Below are 16,100 nucleotides of genomic sequence, written 5' to 3' on the forward strand. Positions count from 1 at the left end.
TTTCAAATGCGGTTAAAATTGACCATTGCCATTCGTCTAAACTGGGATTTCTAAAACTAAATAATTTGTATATTATGAATACACTAATGGTAGGTAACGAATCGCAATCAATGCCTTTCGTTTTCTTTGAGGAAGGAAACTATCCTATTGGTCGACGGAATGTATATGCACAATTATCTCTCTAATTTCCTGTGGAGTAAGAAGCCATTATTGTTCTCTTAAGCTAGTTTTCATTACAAGTTTTTCTCTGAATAAGAAATGCACGGAATACTTGTATTTTTTGTTATAACGCCGGCGTGGGCCCGTTTCTAAAGCTTTTGTTTCTCAAGTTTTGGTGTTCCCTCGATGCGTAATTCATTATCATCCTCATAATTCAACAATCCTAGGAATGGGTCCTAATATGATGTTCCTCAGTGGCGTAACTAGGAATGCGCTTTTGGGAATGGGAGGAGCCAGGGGGCGACCCCCTCACACCCTCCGAGCAACGGGGGAGCCTTGAAAATTTTTGAAAAATTACATGCCTGGAAATACATTTCACATCGTTTTAGCATATAAAATTTAACTTTGAGCAGATGCAATTATCATATATCTGAACCAGGCAAATGTTTTAAATATTTTTTATTTCTGTGAGGCTTACGGGGATCTATCCCCTCATCCCCCCATAGTTACGCCACTGATGTCCTTCGTGGCGCTGTGAAAGATATCTATCCTCAATTTCTCAGGTAACCGCACCCTCCGAGTCTCTAGCGGCTTCCAGCCTCATTCGCTTCCGTGAAACGCCTTCTGTACCCTGGCAGGAGTTTTTGACGAATAACGCTGCATTCCATTGTATTTTATAAAGTTCACGGGTTAAGTATTTCTGCACCGGATCCCATTTGCTCGCTACATATTTAAAAGGTGGCCGGACGAGTGCGTAATGGCACCTCTATTTTAGTTTTTCATCCGAAAATCTTCCCGCAACACGCCGAAGATTATTAGGTCCATATGAAATCGTTGCAGGCTTGACGTGGTGTAAATGCGGTATATACATGATGAAATATAAAAAATAAAGGGTAATTTCTACATCTTATTGTTTGTATATAACTCCACTACCAACCATGGTTTCGACATTCTATGTGCCGAAACGTGTGTTTTACCTTGAAAATAGCATAGTGTCGAAACTATGGTCGGTAATGGAGTTATACATTAACGGGTGGGAGTCACCATTTGATGTTTACATTTTATCGTGGTTTATTAGGTCCATCTTGATGTATTCCTTCTGCCTGACAAGGTAAACGTGCCATCCAAATTGGACCGGCAACTCTGGGAGTCGCTGCGGCTTCCTTCCACTCGAGTGAGTAACCTTCGCACCGGAAGCTGCTTGACCATGGAAGGAAACTCCGCGATGGCGGTTTCAGCCAACACCGCCGCAGTGGAGTTATTCTAGTCCGTTAAGCAGTTATTTCCCGGCTGCGGATGGGAATTTTATGTGCACAGTTAGTTACTTGATAACTAATTTGAACTAGGTCATCTAACCCAAGCGGTCCTTTTAGAATGGAGAAAAAAATTACGAAAGGAAAATTGTTTAGAGGAGAACCTACACTTTAAAAGCCAATTGAAATGGACATAAAATGTAAAAAATTAAAATTTATCACTAAAAAAATAAAATTTTACATAGAATATTAGAAATAGATTAAACTGTTAATTCCAATCATTGTAATTTTGACAGCGAGTGCTTCCGTTTAGTAACAAAAGATAATAAACCACAAAAGAAATAGAAGAAAAAATAATTCTATGAAGATGCTTATAAATAATTGACGCAAATCTGTGGAATCAAATTCAATTTTATTATAATTCTTACTAATTAATTATAGTATTTTTTTTCCGAACTCATATTTCTGGCATGCTTAAAAAATTGACGCATTATTATTGGAATGCAGTTCTTATCTAATACCGGGCACACAATATTTTTTGTAAAACTAAGATATTTCCATTATCTATTTCACCGATACCCTAATGATTTAAGCTTCACAGATTAACTTTTTATGGTATTAATTTTCGATGTTTCCAAAGAAATAATGTTATCCTATAAACCGTTATTCCTAAAAAATTAAGTGACTTGGATTTCCTATCCTTATTATTTCCAATAATTATACCGTGACTGCAGTTTTCCATGAGAATTTCGGATACAGGCTACCCAGATTAACTGACTTGGGGTTGTATTGAGGCCGTTTTTTAAACTGTGCTGCGTCTATTATATACCCTACGGTTAGTAAGTATATTTCCATGAGGCGAGGTCTCGATTAGTCGTTCAGCGATTTCATTCTTTTAGCCCCCATTTCGGTTTCGTCATCGATAAATCGATTTTCGTGTTCTAAAAAAATTGAAATCGAAAGAATAATGACGGGTGGTCCTGCGCCACTTCTACTGTTGACTCTGTGAGCCTCCATCAGAATATTATTTTTATTCTCGGGTTCGAAAGGGGCGGCTTTAAAGACGGTGGATTCGAATAGATCCTGACTCAAAAAATTTGAACTTCAATTCATCAACCCTGTTTTGTCTTGAAAAAAGTCTTAGTTAACTTAAACTGAGAGCAGAAATCGAGGGAAAATTGTGGAGAAACAAATACTGAAAAGATGTGTGAAACATATATTGTAATGTAATTAATCAAAATTTTTGTAAATGCAAAAATTATAAGTATAAAATTGTACCATAGAAACTAACAAAAAAGATACATATACATATAAATATGAGTCACATTAATTTATTATTAATTTTTTTATATTTTATATCTATTTGTTTAAATGTTACTGTGGAAGTATTTTGCACTTTAAAATTAATTTTTGATACTTGACCCCTTTCGTACTTATTGTACCTCCCATCTTTGCATATAAAATACTTGAAAATGGAAAAATAAAGTTTTTTATGTATAATATAAACGTGAAGATTTCATGTTTAAATAAGCAGAATACTTATATATAAATATTAATTTTAGGTAGAGACATACTCCCTGACATTAGGTCTTATTTTGAATTATAGAGTCCTTCCTTTAAGTCCTTCACGGACTTCCCTCTTAAATTCAGGATGATGCCTTCTGCCTTTCATTCTAACTAAAAATCCTATTATCTTCCGTTCTCACCCTCGTTTACCTACCATTCTACCCTCTAACACAGTTTTCAACATCCCCTCTCAGCTTCATCCATGCCACCTTTCTCCTCCAAAACTCTCATCTAGAAGCGAGGCAGGCGATGAAATATTTAAACGTAGGAATCGTTTAAGAATTATTTAAGTTTTTAAAGTATTAGCCGGTAGAAAAATGAATGGAGAGGCAATATTTGGAATATTGACTTCCGATGAAGATGAAATTTGGGCTTCCCCAATGATGTCGTGGTTTTATCATCTGTAATAATCTAAGCATCCACGTATTGAGCTTACTTTATCACAGTCATTCAGATATACCCACTGCTAGTTTCCCTAGGTGATATACCTTTATTTGGAAAGATACGAAGCATCAGCCATCTCGTATGGTCTTTGGAGGAGGCGTCCGACAGCTGAGGTCATTTGCGCCAAGAGGGGAGGGAAGGGAAAGAAGGGTGGAGAGAAACCCGGCGTCGGCTTTAGCCTGCTCTTAACGAAAGGCGTCATGGGGACCATGGCCTAACGTCCCATCCGACGGACGGAGTGTTGCGCTTGAAATGTCCTCCACACAACATTCAAGCAGGGATCGGGCAGTGTCCGAAAGTTCTCTGCCACCGCCGGGATATGAACCCAAGCCCACGGGGTGGGACGTCAACACTCTAACCACCACGCCAACACGATCCCTATCAGCCATCTCAGGGACCGGGAATTAACCAGGGCAAGGCTAAACAACGGCAAACGAAAATCGATATTTCCCGAATACAATGAAAGTACCGATTGAAGTCATGAGAATGTCCATGAATTTCAACCTCGAGGACGGATATCCTTGCCTACTAGATACATGGGAAGTAATGATGCGTACCAACCCGTTAGAATGCAGCTTTAAGATAGGAAACACGACACGTGTCGTAGTGCATGTTGGGTAAAAATACCCATCCCCTGCCATACACCCTTTGTGGTGGCTCTCACGGTATCGTCCCGATGTAACAGGTGGACTCTGCACGGAAACGCTAAAATTGTAAACAGCCCGGCAGAAATTTCTTGGAATGCTTTTACTGAGAAAGATCAACGCCAAGTTTAGCCGGATGTTGTGCTTCACTTGTTATTTTGCGCATTATTGTTATATTATAAAATTGTTTTTCTGAAAATAGAGCTTTTGATAACAGAGACGAGGCACTTAGAGGGTGGTGTTGTGGGAAAAAAATAAAAAATATATCTCGGCGAAATAATATCATAGATAGTATGAAATAGTATTACACAATTGTCTTAGTATATGCACTGCCGTTCTCAGAGGTGCGCTGATGTTATGTCGATCTTTTTCAAAATACAATAAAAACCAGATGAAGATATAGAACGTCGTAAGACAAAATCAATGTTTTTTTTCGAATATATCGCTTTTCTGATACCCATATGAAGTGAGGAGAATTGAAGTGTTGAAATTTAAAGTGGGAGGAGAGAAAATATAAGAGTAGGATATATAATTGTTCATGATATATAATTGAGTAGACCAGAGAGTACATATTCTTTGGATGGGCATATAAATTTTACATTGTCCATACCTGTGAATATAAGTAAAATTGTGGATGCATTTACCTAATATATTACAATTTTTATGATAACTAATTAGCCTAATTTGGTTTTGGATACGGTATACCCCACTTTATCAATGAATATTAAATGAATGAAAGTTTAATATGAAAATGTGTTAAAATTATTCGTATTAAATGTATTTTACAGCTATAAATTGGGCAATTATTTAAAAAACAAATGGAATAAGGCAATGTATAGTTAGGTGCGTTGATTTCAGTGCAGGTTTTTTTTTAACTGGTTAGGATATTGCGTGTAAAACTAAATGCTGGGCAAATATTAAATCAATATATGCTTAGCGTTTGGTTTAAATCACCTGGGCGAGCGAAGATGCCAGCACTACCCTATCATAGATTCCTCGGTATTCCTGTACCCCGTAGTTCTTTTTCAATAATTGGTTTGCGAGGAAGGAGAAGACATTTATCACTAAATACTCAGCCTCTTTGTTTTACTATACATCGGAACGCGAGAAATAAACCATCGATGATAACTCAGAAAAATAATTGGGTCAACCCAATTGGCAGCGCAGCGGGCTTAGGGAGTAGAACGCTTGGCTACTGACCAACGGAGTCTGGGATAAAATTCCTTGTGAAGCCTTTGGGCGCCCCAAGAAAGAATGCTGGCATTGTGAGGTGGCCCTGCGGAAGGAACAGGCCCATCTACCTTGTTTAAAGCACAAGCTATCAACTTGAAATTTCGTAGGCATTTGGAATAGATCCTTGCCAGCGTTTTCTGGTATTTCAAACGCAGAAAAAAATAGTGCACGAGAAGATACTGATACCATAGGCGGATCTAGGGGGTGGGGGTACGGGGGCACGTGACCCCCCCCCCCAGAATCTTGAAAAATATGGAGGATTTTAATAAAGTCCCATTATCATTGCGTTCGTTTTGTAATACGAGGTAACCTTGTGCCCCCCCAGAACAAAATCCTGGACACGGCCTTGGGTGTGCCCCCCCCCCAGAAAGAAATCCTGGATCCGCCCCTGACTGATACAATATTTTCAAATTAGAAAGACACGATATGTTGACTAGAATCTGATGTATGTACCCTGAAACAATCTATCAAGTCCTGAAATAACTGGCCTGATGGGATTAATACATCCCCTTGAGGTCTCGGCATTTTATACAAGTAACTTTTGCGCCTTGTGCGATGTCAGAATGTGCGGTCAGAATCAGAATCCGAAAAACATCGAAATTCGTGTGGACGCTTAAACATTTATTGGCCGACTGACGCCTCGCCGCGGCGGAATTCGCGTCAAAATCTCCGGGGGGCTCGGAGGTGCCCAAAGCGATATTGCTATTTATACTTAAAAATTGAAGTAAAAATAGCATAAAGTTTAAACATTTTTATTTCCAACTAGAAAACTATGGAAATTTTAAAAATCACCAATATTTGTACGCGAAAGTACCAATTTATTCTCTGTATTTTTTTAATGTTCATAAATTATCTGAAACCTTTTTTTGTGAAGGTGAACTTCTCTAAAAATGAGTGATTTTACGCGTCAAGCGTTTTTATCCCGGAGGATTCATGTTTGTCCAGTTACATAAACTACAATGAGCCACGAAATAGTCGTAGTGCTAGCCTATATCAGGGATCATGAAGTGTAAAATACGAATAGTACTTTCAAAATTTCCTTCAAAAAAGTTGAAAAAATGACTTTCGACCAGCTTTTTCCGATTTTGAACCACCGTGCGCCGTCTGTGCGAGCCAGATTGAAAGTAGGTCCATGCAACTGGCTGCGTCACTCTTGTGACTGTCACCGGTTCTGGTGGTTGAGCCTCTAGCTCTGCGAATGCTGAATGTCTCCTGCCATGGATGGATCGTCAATTACCAAATACAACTTCAAGTTTACCACTCCGTCCGTCGGATGGGACGTTAAGCCGTGGTCCCCTTGGCGCCTTTCGTTAAGAGCAGGCTAATGCCGACGCCAGGTTTCTCTCCACCCTTCCTTACCTACCCCCTCCTCGTGGCGAAAATGACCTCAGCTGTCGGTCACCCCCTCCAAATACATTACCATACCTTATTTTCATTTAAGACGCCGCAGTCTACGATACTACGAAAAGAAAAATATCTTTTAATTGGCTTCGTTCTCTGTCTCATAAAATTATTTCTAGTACACAATAAATCATCAGAGCCCTCATTAAAGAAGCCTAAGGCCTTCTTATACCTTTCATTAAGTGAAGGAGTTGAGGAAAATCTTGGAGAAACTACCTCATGGTATCGTTTGTCCAGCATTTCTAATAGCGGGAGAGAGTCTTTGAGAGCTCTCAAAGAAGATATGATTTCGACCTGGATAGGAAAAGAGAATATGACGTTATATGTACGTATACTGAGATGGAAAGTCAACCACTTCCCTTTATGGTGTAGAAATTATGCGTTATTCATTGTTATCAATAATTAATATTACTTAAACCTTATAAATACTGAACGACTGTGGTCGTAGACAGGATCGTTCTATTCATAGAAATACAGGAAAATATCCACATTGGCTGCGAAAAACTGTCTTTAAAGCCTGAAATTTTTTTTGATCATTGAATCTAATTTATAAATAATACATCCGCTCTTTAATAGGGTAAATAAAGAAATGTCCCTTAAGTAGAGGATTTTTTGTGGGAGGAATAAAACACGATCCTAGCCGAGTGGTAATGAGAAGTGGCCGTGATGTTATTGTTGTTAATGTATTTTAAGGAAGCAGCAATACCAAAAGCGATAACGGCCAAATATCTTGGGGTTGAGATGGACAAACGTCTCGCATGGGCAGCCAAAACCGCCAATGAAAAATCTCAGTGAGTAAGCGCCGCTCTCCTTCCGCTAGTCAAATCTACATCACCGCTCTTGCTGAGAAAAAAACTGCTTCTCCACGAATCACCAGAAAGAGCCTATTCTCTCATACCACGCTTGGCAACATGCCATCGCAACTCATTCAAAGAAAATTGAAACTTGCGAGGACAAACTCAACAGAAATTCATTGGAGCTCCATCATTCATCAGCAATTGCAATATTAGAAAGGATTTGAAACTCACGCCCATCCTTACAACTAAATTCGGCTATTCATTATCAAAAAATAAATTGTTTTAAAACCTTTGGGAATACTATAGATTCCTGAGAAACGAAAACATAGGAATCCTAATTATATCATGAACGATTCCCTAAAATGCAATGCCATTATACACCAAAAGTGAATGTAAAATTGAATACATGAATCAACCTTCTCTGGAAACGCAAAGGAGATAGCCATTTGGTTGGTAACCGTGGCTTAACAATAGCAACAATAAGTGATAAAACTAGTTGGTCTTGTAGCGACGTTTGCAGTACCTAATTGGTGGCGTAAGGATCGTCAAGGTATAACAATTCTTCTTTTGAATATGGAATTCCGGGGTTCAATATGTAGGCCGCCATCGCAAATACAGTGGCCATATTCAGACGCCTTCATTCAGTTATCGTTCAATAATATTCCGTCCTTATTTCTCTCCGAGTGCTCACCTTTCCGTCGAGGCGCTGCAGTCGCCTCCGTTACCTTCTCACACCCCAAAATGGACGGCGGATCTCGTCAAGAAGCAATCACGTGGGACCGATTGGATTAAAAACATTAACGCGAAGCGGCTTTCGTAATTACTCCTCCTCTTTGATCCGATTGTGTCCAAATTTTCACTCAGGGACGGAGAAGAGGATGTTGGCTGTAATGAGTGGAAGGGGATTTGTATGACGGAGGACCGCCGCGAAACATTTTATGACTTTTGAAAAAGATTTTTTTCAACTGACTTTTTGTTTCGTGATGAACTTGCCCCGCCGTTTTGGGTTTCCAATAACGGTGTGATGTGCGTCTTTGGGATAACATCAAGGCTGAAAGACTCTCTAATTTCTCTGATCCTTCTAGTGCTCGGAAACTTTATTGTCAGGCTTTCAACCTGTAAAAGATCTTTCCCATTAATTTTATGAGAAGATGAGCGACAACCTTCTAGTTTTTAGAGGTCACGATTAGTATGAAGGATTGAAAAGTGAACAATTTTTTTACCCTTGTAGATATTTCAGATCAGTTCTAATCTGTAAATCTTGATAGCTAAAAAAACCAACTGTTGAATAAAAATCCCACTCAGACTTCATTTTTATTTTTTCTCCAGGAAGACTTTCTCCTATTGGAAAGAGGTTTGCTCTAGGATTTGGTGGAAAATTGATCGGCTCTCTCAAACTGACGAAAATGAAATTTCCTTTATCGTTAAATTGTTTTCGTAGTTTATGCATAGTTTAAATAATGGCGCTTTTTTGCAGATTCGAGTCAAGTTAATGAAGTATTTTAACCACTATGGATTCAAAAACGCAATCGATAATTGCTGGTACCTAGTGCGATATTTTCCTTGCAAGTAGTGAATATCAATGAGGTGAAGTCTGGTGTAAACACTTCCATTATTTTACAATGTTATTTCGTGAAAGTGAGAGGGTAAGCTGATATAAAAATCTAGCGGAGAGCTGCATTAAACCGATATAAGAACTGGCAACATTGATCAATGATAAACTTCATTTTCGTGAATTACGTTATTTTTTTACGCTTAAAAACTATGATTATAAGTTATTTATGCCTTTTAATTTATCAATGAAATCAAAGATTTCAATTTCATTATTTTGGTGCTCGTTCTGCTTTTACATGCGTGGAAATATGTGAAAATATTTCCTTCTATTGTACGACGTAAGTGAAAGGCATATGTTTTTAAAATTTTCAAATCAGGGATTGATGTCCATTTCGTTATAAGGCAACTGAAATACGTAAAGGTTATGTGCAAGACTTCCGTCATAAATTCTTCTGGTTTTGGTGATTCTAGTTTCTGTTTATTGCTTTTCGTACGAATAGATTTTTATTTCATGGCTTTCTTCTCATTTCCAGGCCATCTATGTACCCGGTGAGCCTACAAAGGAAGCTGGTGCCTTCAAAGCTGATTACGTGAGCGTCATGGTGTTTGCGAACAGCTAGAAGTGACTTTTCAGGTTGGTACTGGAGTTGGTTTTGTGTCTCTCGCTTAATTATTTATTTTCTACTTAAAGGTGACTAACTTGACATGACTAAATTATCCCCCTCTTTTGTTAATACTCCATAATTATAAGCTTTTTGTTGTGGAGGTAATGAAAATGGTTTTTATCTTAGGTTATAACTACTTTTGAATACATTTGCTTTTATTTGGAAAAATCAGTTTGAAGAACTACATGAAAAATCAGCTACGGCTTATATTATTATATGCATTTTGGTGAGGGAAGTAAAAGTTTAGGTACACCGAAAACCTTTAATATTCGCCTTGAATTAACATGTTTTGGCAAAAGTGATAAAAGAAAAAGTGAACTTTTGTAATACGAAAATAGAGTAGCCAGTGTCGAATTACGATTAATTTTGAGTAACGGTAGATTTCTTTAGGTGTTAGGGATAGTCATCTATTCTTAAAGAGCAGATGCACCAAGGCCGAGCTAGGACATTTTATTGATAATTAAATGCAACTGCATTCATCAGGTAATATATTTGATGATCGTCATTACTACGGCAGCAATAATAATCATTATGATTTACTTAAAAAGTTTTCTCTGTTTTCTCACTGAAGGTTTGGTCTACTTTTTTGAATTTATGAAGTTTTTTTTTTAAACCGTCATTTTGCTTTTTGTCGCCAGAATTTTTATGGTTACAAAAAATATTGTTATTATGGACTGTTATATTTAGAATAATTATCCACGGGCAAGTCTCAAGAAATAAAGCGATTTCACGTCGAGCGGTCACGAAAAGAAATATTAAATGTTTTTTTACATATTTTACTCGCAATTTAAAGGCCTAACCCGCGAGTTGTGAGGCCTTTATTGTCACGAAATGGATGCCGACGGACTCTTGTGTTGGGATACTAATTGGGAATAAAAAGGCCTTAATACATCAACCTATATTGACGTTAAGTAACTTTGCTTTGCTGTCCTTCGCTTTTCACCTTTCACGGTAGTTACCTACTTGTGATCACCCATGGAGGAGATTCACTAACAAACTCCCTGAGTTAATGCAATGAAACCATGATTGAGTTTTAAAAATAGTGATTTCCACATAAATAGTGTTCTAAAACCTTCGTATTCATGTCAAACGATCTCCATGCCAATTATGAAGAAACTAATCATTAAAAAAATACCTTCATGTCAATTTAAAATTACTAATTTATCAAGACAGTCTTGTAGTGGGCATCGATGATTATATTTTTCATATCTTTCAGCTTTTTTTGGTGAAATTCCGAGCACATCCAAACTCCAAAAAAGTTACATCTTAGACCGCTGAGTATTTCGACTCTCACTTTCATTATCAGGCTTCTGACAATTCCCAATTTTGAGCCTAATTGACGCGCTCGAAATTACTACCAGTGGCAGTCATTACTACAGAAATAGCCCCTGGACTAACTTCAGGATACAAACGGTCACGCAATCCCTTCTACCGTGTCAAGGTTGGGGCGAAACCTCTGTTGGAGGCACGCATGGGGTTAATCGTTAACATCCACGTGGTTGAGTGACATTGCACTCCTCATAGTTGTGCGTCTCACTACTTTTTCAAAAATCTTCTGTGACCGAGAAAGATTTTTAGTGGAGGTCCCACAGTAATTTCTAGAGAATATAACTTTCTTCAAACTAAAGTTAACCGTGCTTTACTAAATTAACTTTCAACGAAATCTATAATGGGTATCGGGTATGGGTATCGTGTGGTGGCTAGAGTGATGGCTTCCCACCCAGATTGGGGATGAGAACTTAATTAGAGCAATTGCACGGCGCTAGATTCCTTGCACAGGTCGTCCAACTATCCCCATGTCGTGGATGGTGTCAGCATAGAATCTACGAATGACGTGAAGTATCTGGGAGTTACAATTTCGAACCTGTTGCGGGGGATAAGGAACATTTTGTGGCAAAGCTCTGCAGAAGCTAGTATTCGTCAAGTGTGGTGTGGGATGATTGGTGCTATTTCGTACTCGTCCAACCATTCCTCGGATGTACAGAGAGCATAAGGGATCCGGCGCAGAAAGACTTAATTCGTAAATTCAATAAAATACAAAGGAAAGCTGCGCGATTCGTTAAAAAAAATCGGCTACGGGCGCACGAAAAGCGTTCTACAGATGTTAAGCAAATTAGGCTGTAAGTCACAAGAAACTCGGCAGCTGCAAGTAGGCATAGATTGCTTGAGCAATTGAGAATGGATTGTTTTCAGAGCGACACGGGTAACGTCATATAAGAGCCCCACTATACATCCAGGTCCGACAGAAATGCTAAATTGTGAGAGATATTTTGCCGGGCGGGTGAATATGGGAATTCGTTTTCCGCCAAACAATCAAGGACTTTAATAAAGGTTAGGCGGAGCTTCGTTGTAGCATTTCCTTTTTATTTGTCAACGGTTGGTGTCCTAACACCCCCTGCCACACGCTTTTTTAAGGCGGCCTACGGGGTAGAATGTAGTTGTGACCTGGGATTCAAATCCCGGAGGTGGTGGAGGTTCTTCATTGGTTAATCCCTAGTTTTTTGCCTTGTGGAGGGCACTTCCAGCACCACGCTCCGTCCGTCGGGAGCGACGTTAAGTACGCCTTTCGTTAAGAGCAGTCATAACACCGGGGCCTGGTTTTTCCCCGTCATTCCTTCCCTACCCATCCCTGAGGCGTAGCTGTCGATAGCCACCTCAAAATACAATGCATTACCAAATCGAGATAGAAATTATCTGTCATTGAATGAAAATGGGAAAGGTGTTTGGAAAAAAAGACTAACTGCTTCAAATATATATGCAAATCTACTTAGTAATTTTGTATTTTTTGGATGGTTCTTGTCAACTTGCACAGAGCATTGCACGATCAGTAAGAGCTCACATCTTCTGACGGCATGAGTTAAGGCCTTTTTTTCGATGACTTAGAAGACATTTCATATTTATATTTGTATTGCATTTTGCATGGTTGGTGTATAGTGTATACTCACACCCTGCCAAACACCCTTGAGGTAGATAGCAGGGTACTGTGTAGATGTAGAAATTCTGAGGGTTTTAAAGCTATCCAAACCTTTCTGTAACCACTTTAGTGCTCGCTTGGGATGTAAAAGAGTGCGAATCCTGCTTGATGATTGGAGGAGAGAAGCGAGTGACGTCAGCAACTCCGTTATCCTTTTCGTGTTAGGATCGAGAACTTTGTCTGTGGTTCGATTCCCGGTCCAGGGGCATTTTTCCTCATGGCAATTATTGCAAATTTTACCGCCATAATCACAGCAGACTGCGGGTGAACCACATGAACTCTTTTACTCACAATTTCCCCGCCGCAAAATCCGAGGACACGCCCCTTTCCCCTCTGGAATGTCGCGTATAGGCTTGTATGGGCGCTTGTTCGCCAAACTGCTTCGCGATCGGTCGCGTCGCCGCCATCGTGCGTGCGGTATAAGGGAGCAAGCAAAAGGGGGTGGTCCTGTGGGGAAGTGGGGGGAGTCGTTTGCAGTGTGCGGCTGGGCCCGTTTCCGGGTCGCCTCTCGCACAGCCTCTCTCGGATGGACCAAAATATCCGCCGTGCCCTGGATTATTCGCGACCGAGGATTCGAACGCACCGGAGGAGACCGCGCAGCGCCGCACCGGCTGAAGTTAAGGCCACGGGAACGTCAGATGGCGCGTGGACGGAGAGATACTCGCATAAGATGGTCACTTTTGCATAACCATAAGAAATTCTGGGGGTTTTAACACTTTGAGTGCCGGCCGTTAATTTTAAAGACCTACTGAAAAATCCAGCCATTTTTACTGAACTCGCAAATAATTTTTTTAAACATTAGCATCAAAAATATATTTATATCGATGTTTATTTCAATAAAAATGGACTTTGCTCTTCTTTATGAATGAGTTGAATAAAATTTATTGCTAACTTTTAAATATACATTTTAATAAAAAAAACTTACTGTTTTTGAAAAATAAAAAAGTTGCAACAAATGATATACCGCCATAAAAATGCATAATATTTTTTATTACGCTCAATTTGAACTATTTAAACCATGTAAATCATACAAAAGCATTTTTCCAAGCAAATTTTTTAAAATCCTGGATGACAAAAAGGGTCACTGAACCCTCAGCGAACGGTTCTTCCCTCCAAAGAATTTTCGCTCAAAGTAGGCTGAGATAAGGGTGCCGGTTGCTACAGAGGACTTTTCGTCCTCAAGACATTAAAATAACTCTTTTTCCATCGAGTAGTTGATTTTTGAAATAACAGAACCACTAAGCAGTAAACTGCAAAAGTACCATGGGCGAAATATTACAGCTTCCCGCAAACAAAGTCAATAAAATAGATAAACGTAATATTACGTCCATGGCAATCCTCAGAAGGATTAGCAGGACTTAATGTTACGCCCATGGCACGCCAAGTGTTAAAGCTATCCAAACCTTTCAGTAACCACTTTAGTGCTCGCTTGGGATTTAGAAGAATGGGAATCCTATTTGATGATTGGAGGAGAGAAGCGAGTGACGTCAGCAACTCCGTTATCGTTTTCGTGTTAGGATTGAGAACTTTGTCTGCGGTTCGATTCCCGGTCCAGGAGAATTTTTCCTCAGGGCAATTATTGCGAATGTTACCGCCGTAATCGCGGCAGACTGGGGGTGCTATCACGGCGAATAGACGGAAAAAGGCTTTCCAGTCAGGTGAGAGTTCGTTTTCTCCAACGTTTCGAGTTCCGACTCGTTCCTCGTCATCAGGGCTGTTGCCGCAACGAATACTTCTTGGCAGGGATGACAAGTAAAACTCATCAACCAGATCCTCCCTGAAAGTTGTTTTTTATTGGTGAGGGTAGAGCTCACCCGAGACTAACCTACAAGCATGTGAGGTGCGCACGTTCACCAACAAATAAATGAAGCCAGCGGAAAATGCTGCTGTTGCTGATTTAAGAAGGTCAAATAAACAGGGCCGACGCAAATCACTGCATTCCTATTTTTTATTTTAATTAACTAAAAAAAGTAAGATGGAGGGGAGGTCAGTTCCTTTCCACGGGCAACCTTGCGATTTTGGCATGGGCCACGAACAGGATTTGAATCCCAGTTATTTCGGATATCGGTCCAATGCTATACCTATTAAGCTTCCACGCTTCCTTGTAACACACGCTATTTGACTTCAATCGCAGCATTCATCTGGGTATAAATATTACTTCAACTGTCTTAAAATTTCCAGCATTCACCTGTTCCATGCGTCTCAGCCAACAGAATATCACTATCCGAGTTCGCGTGTTTCAGACGAGTGGTTGCCGTGGAAACTTTAAAAAAATTGACCAAAAACAATGGAAATCAATACTCTTTGGCTGCCAAAAAACTCAGATTTATGCCATAAAATTGTTAACTAGGGATTAAAGCTATTTTATTTTCTGAGTACTAATGGTCTGTAAGTCTATTTGAGAGTAAATTCTGAATGACATTGTGAAGGTAATTTTAACACAAGTAATAGCATAGAAAGATGACCAAAAAAATCCAAATTTGAAATATATTTTTGTAGTAACTTGATATAAACTTTTTTCGATGCAATAAACCTATTTCTATGAGTCAATACGATGGAATGATTATTGGATTACACCGCGCGTGATATCAGCTGAAGCCATGTCGAGCTTTCCCATTATGGTTGATGAGGATATACTTAAAAAATGGGAAAAGATAGGCGGAACTTAGAGCATTTCCTTTTTATTTTTTAAAGGCTGGTGTCCTAACACCCCCGCCACACGCCTATTACGGCGGCTTGCGGGGTAGTATGTAGATGCATCAGTCATCGTAATAATTCGAGTGATTTTTAGGAATCGGAGATCGATTCAAAATCCTTCTAAAAAAATCCTTGAGGCTATTAATTTCCCCGTGAGCGCAGATGTGAGAATCAGCGACACTGACACTGATTTCACCCCAGGCTGTGTATATACGTATTGTTGAAACCCCTGAAATACCCAAATTTTTGTGCCGCGCCATATGGTAGAAACGGACAAAATGGTGTGCAATATAATTTTATCTTCCAAGGGCAAACGTTCTTTCCGATGGGGAAATCTACACGTTCTACGTATAACTCCCGCTATATGGACTGCGATGTAGTCTATGGGACCAGCCGTGCGGATAGTGCAGATTCGTGTCTTTTTTTAAGGTGCCGTATGGGAGTAGGGAGGGACGGCTGTTGAGGAAGACAAATGACGAAGCGATGGAGATCTTTGGGATCGAGTGGAGATGGGCGAAGGAAAAGGAGCTTCACTCCCAATCGAGACCTCTATTTCCGCGGAGAATTACCCGTTTAAAAGATACGTCATCATCTTGGACTATGAAGGACGTATAGAGTAAGGTAAATACTATTTAAAAAGGTAAATACTATATAAATTACTAAATTTAAAACTTAAGTCAGTGAATTAAAAATCACTTGCAATTTTCCGCAAA

General features: G+C 39.4%; 1 protein-coding gene across 1 annotated transcript in view; it reads left to right on the plus strand.

Annotated features, from left to right (window-relative positions):
* Positions 1-16,100, plus strand: part of LOC124155494 — a 316,456-nt gene that overhangs the window by 219,161 nt on the left and 81,195 nt on the right. The window contains exon 3 of the mRNA XM_046529351.1: positions 9,585-9,685. The gene's annotated coding sequence lies outside the window, so the exon portion shown is untranslated. The remainder of the gene's footprint in view (positions 1-9,584; positions 9,686-16,100) is intronic.

Source organism: Ischnura elegans, chromosome 3 (assembly GCF_921293095.1).
Source record: "Ischnura elegans chromosome 3, ioIscEleg1.1, whole genome shotgun sequence".
NCBI classification, from domain to species: domain Eukaryota; kingdom Metazoa; phylum Arthropoda; class Insecta; order Odonata; family Coenagrionidae; genus Ischnura; species Ischnura elegans.